We start from the raw sequence: 16,743 nt of genomic DNA on the forward strand, positions 1-16,743 counted from the left end.
ATTCAATAAGTTTGGGGTTTATTTGGTCACCTAATTGTAATTAATTGAGCCTGTGATTCCTAGTCAGAAAAGAAAAATAGCAATTAGTAGTATGTTTCATTTTTTCTTTCTTAAGAAACAAGACCTTGTTCTGTCCCCCAGGCTGGAGTGCAGTGACATGATTATAGCTCACTGTAACCTTGAATTCCTGGGCTCAAGCAATCCTCCCACTTCAGCTTCCAGAGTAGTTAGAAATACAGGCATGCACCACACATCTGGCTAATTTCTAATTTTTTTTTGTAGAAATCGGACCTCTCTATGTCGCCAGTGCTCATTTAGACCTCCTGGCCTCAATTAATCCTCTTGCTTTGGCTTCCCAAATTGCAGAGATTACAGTTATGCTTTAGTCAATTGGAACAAATATAATAATTGATATAATGAATAGAACTAGCTCTATATAAAAATACATGGATATAATACATCTAAATAAAAAATACCAGTTGATAACCAAATTCACTGCCATAAATTTAATAACAAAATTGTTGAGAAAATTAGGATATCATCCTCTAAAGTTACACAGGTTAGGCCATCCCTCAACTTGGAAAAAAAACCTAGATTATTCAGAGTTAAGTAACCACTGCAAAGGAGAATTCTGTTTACAGGCATGCAGTTTCACCAGCTGTGGTAAGTTTTTGTGCCTTTTTGGACCATTGTCTAGAAAGCCTGTTACAGATTGCCAAAGGTGATGTTCTATCTGAGGAAAATTTGCTCTCAGAAGTTGTAAGACCCTTATTATTGCCAACAAGGATCCTTGTTTAAGGGCCTAGACTGTCATTTCCAACTGGGTTATAATAATTGTTGTGTCCACAAACAAATGCAAGAACATCCATGCTCATGGATAGGAAGAATCAATATCATGAAAATGGCTATACTGCCCAAGGTAATGTATAGATTCAATGCCATCCCCATCAAGCTACCACTGAATTTTTTCACAGAATTGGAGAAAACTACTTTAAATTTCATATGGAACCAAAAAAGAGCCTGCATAGCCAAGACAATCCTAAGCAAAAAGAACAAAGCTGGAAGCATCATGCTATCTGACTCCAAACTACATTACAAGGCTACAGTAACCAAGACAGCATGGTACTGGTACCAAAACAGATATATAGACCAATAGAACAGAACAGAGGCCTCAGAAATAAGACCACACATCTACAACCATCTGATCTTTGACAAACCTGACAAAAACAAGAAATGGGGAAAGGATTCCCTATTTAATAAGTGGTGCTGGGAAAACTGGCTAGCCATATGTAGAAAGCTGAAACTGGATCCCTTCCTTATACCTTATACAAAAAATTAACTCAAGATGGATCAAAGACTTAAATGTAAGACCTAAAACCATAAAAATCCTGGAAGAAAACCTAAACAATACCATTCAGGACATAGGCATGGGCAAAGACTTCATGACTAAAACACCAAAAGCAATGGCAACAAAAGTCAAAATTGACAAATGGGATCTAATTAAACTAAAGAGCTTCTGCACAGCAAATGAAACTATCATCAGAGTGAACAGGCAACCTACAAAATGGGAGAAAATTTTTGCAATCTGTCCATCTAGCAAAGGGCTAATATCCAGAATCTACAAAGAACTTAAAGAAATTTACAAGAAAAAAAACAACCCCATCAAAAAGTGGACAAAGGATATGAACAGACAGTTCTCAAAAGAAGACATTTATGCAGCCAACAGACATATGAAAAAATGCTCATCATCACTGGTCATCAGAGAAATGCAGATCAAAACCACAATGAGATACCATCTCATGCCAGTTAGAACAGTTATCATTAAAAAGTCAGGAAACAACAGATGCTGGAGAGGATGTGGAGAAATAGGAATGCTTTTACACTGTTGGTGGGAGTGTAAATTAGTTCAACCATTGTGGAAGACAGTGTGGTGATTCCTCAAGGATCTGGAACTAGAAATAACATTTGACCCAGCATTTCCATTACTGGATATATACCCAAAGGATTATAAACCATGCTACTATAAAGACACACACACAGGTACTTTATTGCAGCACTATTCACAATAGCAAAGACTTGGAACCAACCCAAATGTCCATCAATAATAGACTGGATAAAGAAAATGTGGCATATGTACACCATGGAATACTATGCAGCCATAAAAATGGATGAGTTCATGTCCTTTGCAGGGACATGGATGAAGCTGGAAACCATCATTCTCAGCAAACTAACACAGGAACAGAAAATTAAACACTGCATGTTCTCACTCATTAGTGGGAGTTGAACAATGAGAACACATGGAAACAGAGAGAGGAACATCACACACTGGGGCCTGTTGGGGGCTGGGGCGCTGGGGGAGGGATAGCATTAGGAGAAATACCTAATGTAAGTGATGAGTTGATGGGTGCAGCAAATCACCATGGCACATGTATACGTATGTAACAAACCTACACATTGTGCACATGTACCCTTGAACTTAAAGTTTAATAATAAAAAAAATTGTGTCCAATTTTTACACTATTATATAATTTTGGATAAATGAAGACTATATGTAACATACATGCAAGTGGCTCCTCCACTATCCCAACCTCTTATGTCCCCCACCCCAGCTGGAAGAGAACGAATATATTGATGTTTGTGTTTGTTGCTTTCTTTCTATCTGTTGAAATTCTCTTAATGATATATTTAGTTTTGCTTGTTCTTTAGCTTCATAAAAATATCATACTATATATGTAGTTTTTACAATTCACATTTTCTATTCAAAAGTATGCCTAAGATTCATTCGTTTTATTGCATGTAAGTCTAATTCATTCATTTTCATTGCTATGTGATGTTCAGCTTTGTGAATATATTACAGCTTATCATGGATACTGGTGCTGCTTTCAGTATTTTTTCTGCAACGAACAATGATACTGAGAGGATTTCTTTTGCTTTGTATTTGTCTTTTGAAATACGTTTGCAGGAATTTCTCCAGCATGTGTATTGAGGAGTTGAACTGATGAGTCACGGGGTATGTGAATGTTCATGCACGAGATAACATTAAATTGTTATTCCAAAGTGGTTGTATCATTTTACATTCCCATATCAGTGTAAAAGAGATCCTATTGACCTACAAACTCTAAAGCTCAGGATTGCCAAAGTAATTTTTTACTTTGTAATACATATAAATTATTTTGGTAGTACATATAAAACATTTCAATAGTAATTTACATTTCCCTGATTATTAAAGTTGAAAACCTTTTCACATATTTATCATGTTGTCTTTTCCTTCTGTGGAATATCTATTAATCTCTTTTGCTTATTTTTCAATTGAATGTCTGTGTCTCCTTTTGAACTTATTTCAACAATTTCTTTATATATTCTGGTTTATGACTCTTTAGCTAGTTATATGTGTAAAAATATTTGGCCTCATTTTGTAGCTTATTATTTTATTATCTTTTTTTGTTGGACAGGTATATCTTTTATTAAATAGAATTTGTTAATTTTAATGTAAGTGAATTTATTAAAAATTTTAATGATCAGTGATTGTCGTGTTCCCCTAGAAAATCCTTTCTTGTGCAGAGTAAATAGCAAAAAGATTTTTTTCTTATATTTTAACATGGTTAAAGTTTTGCCTTTCATATTTAAGCCTTTAATCTATCTGGAACTAATTTTTATATTTGTTGTGATGTTGAGATTTAATAACTTTCTTTTTCCTTCTGGTTAACTATTCCTCTCAGCACAGCATATTGAATATTCTCTCCTCACTCTACAGTGTATCTTTAATTATATACTATATTCATATATATGTGGACCTTTTCCTGGGTTTCTTCTTGGTCAAGAAAGTACTTCTGATCTGTTTAAGACTTGACTTTGTAGTCTTCACTTGAGCACAGTATTGCCTGTCTTATTCCACTTTCCTTTCTACATTGTCCAAAGCTTAACTTAATAAGAATACTGGTATTTTCAATAATGTTTTTTAATAAAGAGAAAAAAAAACTCCTCATCTTGACTGTCTTTCTTTTGCTATACTATTTTTGTTTCTATGTGCTTTTGTACATTTTCCTACAAATGTTGAAAATTCATGAAGTACACTTTTCTCTTATAAAAACATGCTTCAGTAACACCTGCAAAAACTAATGCCAAAACAAAAACAGATACTGTGCTCTTTGCTTAGCACTGCTGATGAATGCCTCATGCTTCTTAAATAGGAGCACTTTTAGACCTCTCTTTGGATTTAGGCAAAAAAAGAACATATTTTGTACGTTATGTTTCCTAGGAGAGTCCCAATTATTAAGCAATTCTTAATTATATGATGGTTTTCTATCTCCTAACATAAATATTTCTCTGGATGTGGCAGCTGGAATATAAAGTAAGTTGTGGGAATTTAATTGGTTTTGGAAAATATTGGTACGGATTAACTATTGACTAATAAGGACCTCCCATCTTAAATATTGACTAACAGAACCTCTAGTCTCTGACAATATTTTGAGGTTATAGTTTTACTAAGGAATGTGGTCTGGTAAAGATTTTTTTTATTTGGACAATTGTCTATTGTTCACCTTCCTAACTTCTTTTCAATGCTTCTTTGAAAACATAGAAAATAGCACTGTAAGTATCTAACATAAATAAAGCATTTATAAGCAAACATTGGATCTAGATATTCAAGTGTGAACGGGTAGAAGAATGTGTTTTGGTTGGCATGATCCTTAGTTCTCCGGGACTTTGTAACTTTATGAGTGCTTACTAATATTTCTCTACTTCTAAATAAGCTAGAGAAGGTTTCTTGGACAAGACTTAGCATGATTCAAGCTATGAGTGCATAAAGAACATTTGAAACCAAAGGACCACAAATTAGATTATGTGAAGAGATCTACACACTGAAATGACTGTACCTTCCCTTGCTTTAGCTGTGCCATTCCTTTCCTGTCACTGGAGTTCAAGATAGATCTCTAGAGCGTCCTGAATTAACTCACCCACCACATCATACTGTTTACTCAGCTATTCATCTCAACTTACTTTTGAAATTGTGTTCTATAATTGAAATGTTATTTGACTATATAATTACCAAGTGTCTAATGTCAGAAGTTTCATAAATTATGCAACACGTGTTCCCTAGTTGCATTATTCTATAATCTGTGGGTTTTCCAGTTCTTTTATGTTGAATGTCATGTCATAACCCATATACATATATAACTCTGACGTGTTGGTTTTACCAACCACTCAGTGCATTAAAAAAAATAAAAAATAAAAAGCTTTGTTTCTGCTACAATAATATTTTTAAATCTGATAAATAGATACATTACTTCTTGAATAAATTCAAAATTAAAAATCTGTAAAGGAGAATTTCACTAAGATAAGGAAAGGGCTAAATATTGCTAAGAGTCAGAAGTAAATTTAATTAAAATGAAGAGCTAGACTTGTAAATAATGAAAAATTTGCCAACCTTCCAGCCACACATAGTAAACAACTCTTGATTCATCCACTCATGAATTTTTACAGAATCATTATGAACTTTTCAAAATTATGTAATTTATGACACTGCCACTAAAATCTGTGTTTAAAGAAATCATAAAATAACATTTAAACAAGTAACATAAGTTAAATAAAAAATTGGTACACAACTATGTGTATGTGTATAGACAGATTTAAATTATGTAGAGAAAAACATACTGTATATAAAAAAAAACTGAAAGAAAATAACAAAAGTTATTGGGAGTTCTCATGGTTGATGTATCTATATTATTTTTATTTTCTAAATTTTCTTTAATATATAATATAGATAATATAACATATGCTGTAATATATATATTTTTTTGAGGCAGTGTCTCACTCTGTTGCCCATGCTGGAGTGCAGTGGTACTATCAGGGCTCACTGAGGCTTTGATCTCCCAGGCTCAAGTGACCCTTCTATCTCAGCTTCCCAAGTAGCTGGGTCTACAGGTGTATGCCACAATACCAGACTAATTAAAAAAAATTTTTTGTAGATGGGCTCTCTCTATGTTGCCCAGGCTGGTCTCAAACTCCTGGGCTCAAGTCATCCTCCCATCTGGGCCTCACAAAGTGCTGAGATCAAAGGAAGGAGCCACCACATCTGGCTCTGTAATGTATATTACAGTATTTATAATATGTATGTATTAGTACATGTATATATTTATATTTATATAGTCAAATAAAAAATCTATTCATTGTGACAAATTATTTCTAAATTACCTAATGTGACTTTTCATTATTATTATTCAAAATGATAGTACCTCATTAAATGTGAATGAAAATTATTATTGAACAAAAGTCATTTAGATAACATAGGGCTGCACAAAAGGGATAATTTGATGAGTGTGGAATAAGGTAAAAAAGGTATTAATAATTATAAAATATTAATTTGGTCTTGGTTTAAAAAGTTTGGAAATGTTCAAAAATACCAAAAAATACATTGAAATAAATAATTTTATTGTCAACATAACGCATTAAACTGAATAATATTGAAAATGTGGAATCAAGGCTGAAATGATTTAGGTAAATTGAGTAAATAATTCTGAAATTTTTAAAACATGCAAAATACAAATACATATACAAAAATTCCCAAAAGATAAAAGTCATCTATTATATAGAAAATGTTATATGTTTTACCAAAATAAATTTTTCAAATAGTTCCTTAGGTGAATTAAGCATTAAGCAGATTTATGTTTAATTAGATAGATTTACTTCTATTGATCTAGAGCCCAATTTGAGCCAGATTTTAAAGGGCTGACTGGGTTTTAAATAGGATATTAGTGAAGAGAAAATTCAATAAAAAAGAGAGCATAGTGTATGTTCAAGGAGTGGGGCACTGCTAACAGGCTGAAGGATCTAGTATGTGTGGATCAGTTAGTGGGAGGAAATGCATGTGGAATCCAAAGGGTTAGGAGCTGGAAATACCACTGTATAAATCTCCAAAATGAATTTTTCTCCATGGATGTAATGGGTACAGTATTTATCTACTTATGCCACTTGGACCATACAATTCATTGGGTATGATAGGCATTTATTATTGAGCACTTTAATTAGATACTAGACATTCTACACTGTGAACAGTGAGCAAAAACAGAAGAAAAAGGTGCCTTTGTAAAGACTTCATGTGCTATAGTAAACATAATTTCAATCGCAGTGAAAATTTTGGGGGAAGCGAAATGAAGGGAAAGTAGGATTGAATTTATAAGGTATACCAAGGAGTAGAATAAAGAGGAAGCCCTTTATTATTTTATGATCAGCTGACGGACTAAAATAAATATTGATAAATAGATATATAACCTTATACACTTGATTCTGAATGTCACTGATGTCACTGACTGGTTAAGTAAGATTCTTTGGGTAATTTGTGTTTCTCAAAATAACATAGACCCAGGGAAATAACCTGAAAGATAGTTGTAGTAATAAATTGCAAAGTATATTTTTATTGTGGGAAGAGGGATGAACTTCTCAGTGTTTCCTAAATCACCTTTTTTAGGTTTAGCTATAAAATTGACCATTAGAGGCAATTATTTTAGGGGAAACACACTTGTCAACAGTAGTTATTTCCAGATTAAATTAGGCTTTAACTCATTAGAAAATAATGGCATGTTGCCTCTCGTCTTCTTCTCCCTGGGTTAATGCAGCTCAGTGTGAAGAATGTCCATTTCTGAGTCTGGTCACTGCTGTGGCTGGCCCCACGGGAGTTTCATCATCCTATCTTGGCAACATAAATACATTTTGTGATTTCAGGTGGAAAGAGGATTCAAAAATATAAATTAAATTCAGTTTTAGAAAATATAAAAATAATTATTTTTTTACACATATGGTTTTATGGAGACAAGTTCATCTTCACCTTACTACTATAATATTAAGGGAGATGGAAGACTTTGCTAAAAATCAGTAGATAGTAGCAGTGATAGTGCTAATAAAATAGTAGAAATGGATTTCCATGTTTTTCAAAAGAAGAAAGTTATTGAGAGATTTTGCAGGAAAGGTGAATTAGAAGGACTCGGTTCTTTGGAGATAATCATTTCATACTTTTAAGAGTTAATTAAGGTTGCAATGCCTCAAAGTGACCATCAGGTGTTCAAAGTTGTAAGGATAAGACACATTGAGTTTACATACAGTAACAGATGATATTTTAAGGACACATGGGGAAGGGAGACAAGAACCTCAACTTGCACATAGCCAGGCTTAGAGCATACCTCAACCAGACGTGCTGTGCTCAGCCCCAGCAAGGCTGGGACTGATTTCACTTGCTTACCATCTGGTTGCTGTCACACAGCTACAATGTGATGTCACTTGTGTGATCCCTAGACATTATTATATAATCTCTGGACAATGTATCAAGAGGCCATGGATGATATAGTAGGAATCTGAACCCAAAACCAAGAATCTAGGTAAAGTGACTTTCTAAGGACAATATTTGCTATTTATGCATAAATATGCTAAAATATACACTAACTCCATTTGAACAAATGATATCTTTTCCTTTGGAAATGTGAAGGCCAAGTACACACAGAGAGGTAGTCTTCTGTGGGGGATTAAGGCAGTTAGCAGAAATAATGAATTCTAGCCACAGCATTTATCTCTCTCATTTTGCTACAATATCTGTAGGACAGCTATAGTCTTCAAATGTTTACTCCATTTTCCACTATAGTGTTCCTCAGCTAACTTCCAACCTCTCTGGTAGAGAAGATTCAGCAGCTTTCAAGTAACTTTTAGGCCTCAAGGCCCAGAAGACTTGAGGTGCGGACATTAGGTGCTCTCTGATCAAAGCACTGTACTTTGCTATTGTTGTTCTGTTACCATATGACTATGATAGAAGGCACTTCTGTTCAGAATGCTGGGCCTCAGGATTCTGGACAGGAAATAGGGATTCGTTGCTTATATTTCAAATCAGCAAACTTAGCTGAGAATTAAGGTGGTTCTGGGTCAGCCCCAACTTCCACCTCCGTCCCAGAAACTCAGCCAAGAACAGTGGAAGAATTCATAGGTACTCCCACCAATATTGAAATATCTTTCATCTCCTTCCACTCTATCCCTTCTCCAATCTTAGAGAGTTTTTCATACATGTGTGCTTGACTGAAAAGGGGACAGTTACTATCTGCCTGTTGATGTCTTCTAAATCTTTCCATCTTACATATGATGGTGATACTTTATGATACTTTATGGTACTTTTAAGATCTTCTAAATCTTTCCATCTTACATCTGATGTTGATACTTTATGATTTAACACCCATTTGAGGGCAAAAGTGACCTCATGTCTTTCAGCCCAAATGGGGAGTAACAAAAATCTTCCCCAGATTCTCTATCCATGTCTCTGCCTTTTTTCTTATTTTTCTTTCAGGTCTTGTCTTCCCTACCATTCGTACCCTCTGCTGTCAAAGTCTGATGCTGACTGTGGTCAGGCCACTTATTTATCCTAAAAGCTTATCAATTTATCACTTTCCACAGAATAGTGCTTAATCTCATTGTTAAAAAATCCAAATTCCTAAGTGATCTGACCCCAATTTGCCTTCCCAATTCTATTTTCCACCACTCTATTTAATTTCTATTCTCCTGGCAAATGAGAATTTCTTAATGTTTTTCATACGTTATTTTTGCTTCAATGTCCTATTAAATGCCAGAAATGTTTTATGCTATCATTTTCACGTGCTCGAATTCTAGTGAATTTTCAGGGTTCATTAAATTTCTCCCTCAATTGCCAACACACATGCACACGTGTGCACGCACACACACACATACATCCACACTCTGTTGTCCAAACTACCATAACTCTTTCCTTATTCTCCTAAGCACTTTTAATTTATCTTATGTTATACTAATTTAAGCTGAAGTGAGTAGTCCCACTAGATTAAGTTTTCATTTTCTTGAGTTCAAACAAGTTTCTCATTGATTATGTATCCCCAGAAAAAAATATATAATGATGTATAAAGTATAAGATAGGCAACACATTTGTGATCAAAATGATTAATTTTAGATTTGAATTCTTACCTAAATAGATTTTTTTTTATTGAACCACAAGGAGAAAAATTTGATTTTGAAGAGGCTTTATTTTACTTAAGCCAGCTGTATCATTATGTATGTGCACATGCAAAGGGACACACACACCATTGCAGAGCATGTGGATGATGGATTTTGCTTTAAATAATATCAAGCTAGGCAACTATGTTCTAGGTTTTGGAAATTTTAGGCAATAATAGGAAGAAATAAAAGACTATTTTGTATTTTCAGTTGTTAATTTGCTTTGGCTTTTAGGAGAAAGGAGACAATTTCAATTTAATGTCTTCATTAATCAACTTTCAGTTCAATCTCATCATGCGCTGCATTTGTTTAAATTTATTGCCCAGCAAGCTAGCAATTTCAAGAGTGTTTAGCATTGTCAGTCAGTCCACTAGTGTGATATGAAAGAAGCAATGAATGTCACTTTTAGGGCATCTCCTTTCCTGTACAGTTTCAGTTTATTAATCCCATTTGCTTCACTCATGAAATTGTAATGAACCATATTTTCACCCTCTTTATCAACTAAAATTGGCCCATAGAGCTTTATTAAGAACCTTCATTTAGAAAGGTGAAAATGAAACTTAACATTATGTATTTTAAGCCTTTAAATCTGTAATATGAACTTTATGAAGTTAAAGGATGATTTTCAGTTAAAAGAAAGAAGGTCCTGGAATAAAAAAGGAATAAAGTCAATAAAAGAGGGCGTGGTCAGATTGAGTCATAAGGGAAATAAAGAAAGGGGAAAACAATAGAATTGGTTTGGGGTTAGTCAATAAAATAACTGAACAGATGATACAATCAAGACTTCTAGATAGTGAAAGAAAGAAAGAAGATCAGTGAATAATGTCAATAGAAAGACAACCAGTGGATAAAAAAAGAAAAACACAGTATTTCATGAGCTTTATAAAGACCCAGAAAAAAATATCAGAAGTTTAGAACTGAGAATTTAGTTTTTTACTTTTGTTTTTTAAAAGAAGTATTGAAGTTATCATTCACCTTAGTCACCTCAAAATTTAATTATATCACCAAGGAAGTGAGTACTATAACACATGCAGTAATGGACCTAAGATTCTCTAAAAGATCTTTTCACCAGACATAAGCCCTAAAAAATTTCTGTCATACAAGGGTAAGAAAAACAGAAGCCAAAGTAACCCTAAAAAGTAAGCATCTGTTTAAAGAGTTTTAAAAAACATTTTGTTGTTGTTTTGTAAATTGTTTACTCCACAGTAGTCTATCATATTTAAATTCAAAATAGAGAAATAATTTATTAAGGACTATTCATGATGCCTAATAATAATTAGTTTCCTTTACTATTTACTTTGAAAGACCTACTGAATTTTTCTATTGTTTCTTTTCACAGAAAGATGACTAGGAAGGTCGTTTTACCATGTTGAACAGATGGATGAAATAATTGAGTGATATTGAATGCTGTATCTACTGGCTAATCTAGCAAAATGGATTTAATATTTCTATAGGGCTAAGGGGCATCATGTTATTTCATTGCTTTTGTTTCTGGAAACTAGAGTTTAAGTATTTAAAACAAGTCAAAGTAGGCATTGAAAAAAGTATTGAAAAGCCATGAGGCATGTTCCCTGTTCTGGAAGGCTTTCAATTAAGAGGTCTTTTATTTCTTGGGATCTAATATACCCAATTTCATTTTGTATCATCAAATCACATTTCAATGATTTTAGAATGATTACGGCATATTGGATTTAGAAATGTAAACTAGATGAACTGACAAGAAAGTATGCTACTGAAAATAAATTATTACAAAGAATCCATGTAACTGCTCTGGGTTGCAATTTCCCAGGACAATTATTTCTTTTTGGCTGAAAATTTTTTAAAAAATAAACAGGAAATTTTTTGACCACTCATGTCTTTTCTTTAGTCAAAAGTCTCCTGTGAAAGTAAGGCTTGTCTTGCAAAGTTATTCCTGAAGCAAATTGACTCAGAGGGCAGCATGACTTATGGTACTGTTACTTTGTATAAACAGTTCTGTCTTATGAGTAATGCTGGGTGAGGTCATGATTTTTAAGCACTTATGGTTTTTGTTGAATCCAGTTGAGTTTGACAAAAAATAGGAAGAAGTCAAACTAACATGCTACATTCAAAGGGCTTTACACTTCTTACGTATTTACTAATATTGATGATTTTCACACTATGAATTTTCAAGAAACTTAGGAAATCTCTCAGGTAACAGACATGGTGGCAGCATTCAGTAATATAGATGAGGGTTCAAGAATTGTGTGATTTTGGTTTAGTCATTTCCTCCAGAGGTCAGTTTCTTGTATTATAAAATGAGGAAGTTGAGGTAGTTGATACATGAGGTCTCTTACAGGCTTATACATCTGAAATTCAAGATGTTTTATCTATGAACACAAATTTTAAGGCAATTTTAATAAACTTTTAATTTTAGAATAAATGTAGATTTACAGAAAAATTGTGAAGATAGTATATCTTGTTACTCCTGCTGTTCATATCTTACATTTGGTATATTTGTCATAACTAATGAAATAATTAATACATTATTATTAACTGAAATCCATACTTTAATTATATTTCCTTTACTTTTACCTAAAGGTCTTTTTATATTCCAGAATTCCATCCAGGATATCATATTATATTTAGTTGTCATATCTTCTTGGGCTCTCTTGGCTGTTACAATTTCTCAGACTTTGTTTTTTATTTTTTTAAAATTTTTAAACTTTTAATTTTTTAAAAAAAAATTATGGATACATATTAGGTGTGTACATTTTGCAGCACTGTTTACAGTAGCTAAGATTTGGAAACAATCTAAGTGTCCATCAATAGATGAGTGAATAAATAAAATGTGGTACATTTACACAATGGAGTATTCAGTCATTTAAAAAAATGAGATCCAGTCATTTGCAACAACATGGATGGAACTGGAGATCATTATGTTAAGTGAAATAACCCAAGAACTGAAAGACTTCCTTATTTTTGATGACTGGCAGTTTTGAGAAGTATGGGCTAGGTATTTTGTTGAATTTTTCTCTGTTGGAATTTGTCTGAGATATTTCTTAGGCCTGGTTTGAGATGATAGGTTTTGGGAAAAAATTTACAGAGGTCAGGTGTTATTCTTATCACATCATATCAAAGGTACATACTGTCAACATGATTTATCACTGATGACGCTGGCTTTGATGACCTGGCTGAGATAGTGCTTTTCAGATTTCTCCACTGTAAAGTTACTCTTTTTTCTTCCCACTTCCTATGTTCTGCTCTTTGGAGGAAATTTTTATGTGTAGCCCATACTTAAGAAGTAGAGAGTTCTGCTCTATCTTCTTGAGGGTTCAGTATCTACAGAAATTATTCGCAATTCTAGTGATTATTATTAGGTCTCAGTTTTAGCTTGTGCCTCTGAAATGTGAACTTTATAAGTGCGTTTAGTCCTCTACCCCCATGAGGGAAGCATGAAGGGATTTTTCTGCACTGTGCACTGGGAGAACCACGTTGAACTCCTGGCGGTAAAACACATAAAAGTGTGGGGACTCCCTATCACTGCTCCCCATCCTGGAGTTTTGAACTCTCAGACTTGTCTACAATGAGCCTCTAGCAATCAATTACAGTTTAGGTTTTTCTACTCTGGTTCTAGTTCCCATGGACGTTTCTGCTTCAATAAGCCATGACTCCTTGTATGCACCTGTCTGTCAATCCAATTTTAGGGTCAGTGATTTGCCCTGACACCTGAATTCTCTGACAGCTCTAGGACAAGTTGTTGATTTTTGAGCTTCTTCAGCTTTTTCCTTGTTAGGATAAAGTAACAACATTCAAGTTCCTTACATGATGGGCCCAAATTGAAAGTCTGAAAAACATTGAACATTTCTTTTAGGCAAAAATTCCCTCAGTTTCATTCATCTGACAAGATTTGTATTTCTCCTTAACTTTTGAGAGATAATTTCACTGGGTGTAGACTTATAAGTTGGTGGTTCTTATCTTTCTATACTAAAGATTTTGTCATACTCTCCTCTTCCTTGCATGTTTTTTTCTGAGAAGTGTACTGTTTTTCTTATCCCTGTTCCTCCAGAAATCAAGTACTTTATTTTCTCTTGGGCTTCTCCAAAGATATTTTTTTTGTCTTTGGTTTTCCACAGCTTGAATGTGACATGTCTAAGTATATGCGTCTGTGTTTTTGTGTTTTTTTTTTTAATATTTATGCTTCTCTGAGTGTCCAAATTCTGTAATTTTTTGTTTGCTGTTAATTTTAGAAGGTTCTCAACTATTATTTCTTCAAATATTTCTTCTGCTCCATTTTTTGTTTTTCCTCCTTCTGATATTCCAATTATACATATATTTTAACTTTTGATATTATCTTACAGTTGTTGGATAGTCTGTTCTTTTAAAATTCTTTTTCAGTTTATTTTAGTTTGGAAAGTTTCAACTGATTTATCTTCAAGCTCACTCTTTATTTCCCTGGCTGTGTTGAATACACTGAAGAGCCCGTCAAAGGCAGTATTCATTTATTTTACTATGTTTTTTACTTCTAGCATTTCCTTTTGATTCTTTCTTAGGATTTCCATATCTCAACTTATTTTACCTATCTACTCTTGAATATTATCTACTGTTTCATTAGAGCCCTTACCATAATAATTCCTATTATTTGAAACACCCAGTCTGGTAATTTCAATACCTATTTCAGCCATGAGTCTAATTATGATGATTCTCTGTTTCATCAGATGTCATTATTTATTGCCTTTTGACATTCTTTATAATTTTTTGGTGAAAGCCAGGCATGTATCAGGTAATACAAATTAAAGTAAATGGGGCCTTCATGTGAGGATTTATGGTAATCTGGCTAGGAATTGGGCTGTGTTTAGCACATGCTATAGTTATAGTTGCCAGATGCTTCATGTTCTTCCAGTGTCCTTGTATTTGTCTCTTTTTACCTCGAGTTTCTCTGAGTGCTTCTAGTCAGAGGGAGTCTGTGTTGCAGCCCTTTTAGATGTAATCTACTGTTATACTGGAATTGTATTTGTGTGGTGGTAAGGTGTGGGAGAGTAGGAGCATTATATAATCTTGCAATTAAATCTGTCCTTTAGTGGGTTTGTATCCCTGGGGTGTGACCTTCACAACTGTTTCTCTGGTGGTATGGACTAATTTTCCTTAGATTCCCACTTCTTTCCCAAACTGCGGTGCTCCCAATTCATGTCCTTGAAGCCCTGGTCCTTGTTGACTATGTATTTCTCCTCTTTGGTGAAATGGAAGGGTTAGTATGGGCTGGAGCAAGAGAAATTTCCTTCTCCAAGCTGGGATAAGGTTCCGGCATAGACTTTTCTACTGAAGAGTGTGCCTTTGTTATGGAGAATGTTCTGAGTGTATTTCACAATGATTGATTTTTCCCTCCACTTTACAGAACCATAAGGGGACTTTTCTCAGGTCTTCACCATCAGAATCTGGTAAAGCTCCTGGAGGTAAAGCCTATTAAAGTGTGGGCCACTTCTAAGACTGTGTTTCTCACTCTTAAGATAGTCTACTCTCATGCAATTATTCAAAAATTACCATTTAAGTGTTTCTTTGTTTTTAGGAGTTTAACAGCTTCTGCTTCAGATAAGCAGATACTGGTCTCTGGTGCATCTGTTTTCCCAAATTTCAGGATGATAGTTTGCCTTGCAGCTTCAGCTCTCTGATGAGTCTGAGAAAAGACATTGATTTTAAGTTTGTCCAATTTTGTCTTATTGTAATGACAACAGTGACAGCCTCTATGCTGTCAAAATTAAAACCAGAAGGCTAGCTTGCCGTAATTATTAGACATGGAAGGAAAAGATTCTGTTAGTAATTTATAAAGAAAAACATTGTTTTAAAGTCAATAAAAAGGTACTGTTTAGTACTAAACTTAGAGACATCATGTTAAAACGACTAAACAGTAGTCTCTTATTTTAATCAATAATGAAAACACATTGTTGAAAGAGAGAGAAACAGAGACAGGGACAAAGGAACAGAGGGAGAGAGAAAGAGAGAGAGAGAGAGAGAGAGAATTTAACACAGCAGTATTCCTCTCATCTAAACAAGAACTATTTTGTCTCTAGTCCTCTTTTCCTGTTACCTTTGAAATGACTGTATAATTATGTCACTTTTTGGACTCCTGAGAATAAAAATTTAATAAGCTTGAATACACTTGGCCATTTTGAATAGAGCATATTCTAAAGTCCTAATCTGGAAGGCATTATATCAAATAGTATGTGAGCTTTAATTGTTAATTAGCTTTGACTACACCAAGAATATCTACTACATAAAATAAAAGCCCCGGATATTAAAAATTTCAAATAAATACTTCAAGGATTTCTGGTGATGTAAATGAAGTCATAAGATAATTATATGAGTAAATATTTTCTTTTTATTAGTATAACAAATCATTCCAATTACACTGAATTAAATGAATATATGTTCTAACATTTCAGCAACCTGCACAATGTCACTGCTATAGCACTATGATTTTTATATTACATACTCTTGAGACACTTTCCAGAGTATATATGGCCGTGTTATATCATGGTAAGTATTAGAGTGTGTATGTCTATGTGCCTATGTAATAATTTTTATGATGCTCTACTGGTCTTCAGTGGAGTCTGGATGATTTCAGGTTTGTGAAGGGAGCATTAAATATTTCTCTGGATACTATGTTAATATATCTAAGATACTTATTTTATATATTTTTTCAACTTTGTTTTATTCTTTTTCTGAAATAAGAATCAGGAGGTACATGTGCAGATTTGTTACAAAGATACATTGCTTGAAGTTGAGGTTTGG

The sequence above is a fragment of the Nomascus leucogenys genome, chromosome 18, assembly GCF_006542625.1.
Source record: "Nomascus leucogenys isolate Asia chromosome 18, Asia_NLE_v1, whole genome shotgun sequence".
Classification (NCBI taxonomy): Eukaryota; Metazoa; Chordata; class Mammalia; order Primates; family Hylobatidae; genus Nomascus; species Nomascus leucogenys.